The sequence below is a fragment of the Octodon degus genome, unplaced genomic scaffold (genome assembly GCF_000260255.1).
Source record: "Octodon degus isolate 3935 unplaced genomic scaffold, OctDeg1.0 scaffold00104, whole genome shotgun sequence".
NCBI classification, from domain to species: domain Eukaryota; kingdom Metazoa; phylum Chordata; class Mammalia; order Rodentia; family Octodontidae; genus Octodon; species Octodon degus.
In genome coordinates this window covers 3,915,944-3,918,221 of record NW_004524680.1, presented here as the reverse complement: position 1 = coordinate 3,918,221, position 2,278 = coordinate 3,915,944, and positions in this window count along the sequence as shown.

The window sequence follows — 2,278 nt, the reverse complement described above, 5'->3', positions numbered from 1 at the left end:
TACTATTAACACAAGCCTTTCTTTTCATTAAACTAAGAGAAGCTAGCTGTATAATTGTCTTAACTATCTTGTATAAAAATCAGTTCATAGCCTGTGGCTATGCCACGCTGCCTGTCACGTGGTTAGACTGCTGGGAACAGTTAACCTTGGCTGTCTGTGTCCGGTTCCTTCTTCCACCTAGCCAGCCTGGTCCGCTTGACCACATCCAGCTACAGTATCTGCGCTTTTTAACTTAAAATACATACATATATAGGTTTGTTTCGGCTTGCTTCAAGGACTATACTTTGTGCCCAGAACACACTGGCCCAGTCAAGGACACTTTTAACTCTCCCTACTTTTCTCGGAAGCCCCTCCCACCTAGAATGTTCTTGTCTAATGATAAACAATTCCTTTTAAGTACATCTGCTTAAGACAATTCTGCCTGACAACATATGACGTAATTCTTCTGTTCTATGTAACCAATCAGGTAATAGCCTGCTTTCAGCTTTGTACTTCCTACTTGCAAACTGTATTTATACTAAATTCAAACCCAACTCTAGGCTGGTGGTATGAACTCTGGGTTCCCTAGCCCACTAGCATAATAAAAGTTACCTTCTAGCTCCTCAGAGGGAAAAGTCTTCTGCAAGAAAATATCTTGGAGACTATCATACAGGGTGCAAGGGTCAGAGCTGAAATTCAAAGTAAGATCTCTCCAAAGCCCTCATCTTCACTCCTCATCATTATCCTACTTGCCCTGCAAACAACATCTCTACAAAATTCCCATGTATGGGACTGGTGAGATGGCTCAGTGGTCTAAAGCACCTACTTAGAACAACCTTAGCAAAGCACAGGGACCGCGGTTCAATCCCCCAGCGCCACATGCCAGCCAGTGCTGCCCCCTGGTGGGCTGAGCTGCGACCGCCCTCACACACATAAATAAATAAATAAAATTTAAAAAAAAATTCCCATGTATGAAAAGCATTTTAACGTCAAAGAAATGCTATTCTACTGAAACTGCTAGGCAGAGCCATGCCAGTTCAAGACAAGGCAATCCTTGAATCATATACTGCTGGGGACTTGGCCTTGCTCCCAACCTCCTAAAACAAATTACAGTGAAGGCTTAAATCAAGAGACAAGCAGTGCAGTTTAGATGGATCCAGGAAGGTCAGAACTCTCAAGGGGCAAAGACAAGGACATCTCCTGGCAGTGGTAGTTATTTCACAGATTTGAGTGGTGCAGGAAGCGGAGGGTATGAAATCCCAAGAAGTTAGAACAAAGGCCGTCATTTTGCTAATTATCAGAACTGTTGATATCTAAGTTTGGCAGCCTTTTTGCTCTGGAAGGGCGGTAGCCACTGTGTTGTCATCTTGACTTCCATGCGCTGAGAATATGAGCTTTTCCAACACAGGCAAAAGTCCCTTCAAGGTCAGCAACTTAAACCTTACATTGCCTGGTCTCCAGCAATATGCAGCACTGATCTCTATCATGGCAAATGACCCTTTCCCAGGAGGATCATGTTGTTTTACCCGAGACACTGACTGGAGCCCTGTGGGAAGAGCTATAAGTCACCCCCAAGGAATAGCCCAGAGGAGAACCTTCCACAGAAATTAGAAGCGGTACCTCATCAAGGGACACATGGGCCGACCGAAAGCGGAGCCCAGCATCTGAAAGTGAAGTGGCAGCGAGGCACAAGGATGCTCTCCTGCAGCGCAGTGAGTAAATCTGGACAGAACAAGTGCAGAAGCTGTTGCTTTACTGAAAAGTAAACAAGGGCTGGTGAGATGGCTCAGTGGTCTAAAGCACCCACTTGGAACAAGCTTGGCAAAGCACAGGGACCGTGGTTCAATCCCCCAGCACCACATGCCAGCCAGCCTCGCCCCCTGGTGGGCTGAGCTGGCCACACACACACACATACACACGCACACACACACATAATAAATAAATAAATGTTTAAAAAAAAAGATAAAATGCATAAAAGCAATATTAAAAAAAAAAAGAAAAGTAAACAAGCAGCAGGTGACTCACAGACAGGAATTTAAACCACCACTCTATTTACAGATTTAATGAAGACCCAGAGTCTCCTAACAAAATGCTGGGGACACAAGCACAGGAAGACTGGATAATCTCAATTCCCATAGGAAAAGAAAATCAAGATAAGTCAATACTAAGCTGATGCAAATGTTAAAATTATACCACAAAGACTTTAAAGCACAAACACAAAGTACTCATTATAAATTATTCTCTTCGCTTTCTCTCCCTTTTTTCTGCTTTTTCTCTCCTCACCCTAGCTACCTCTACT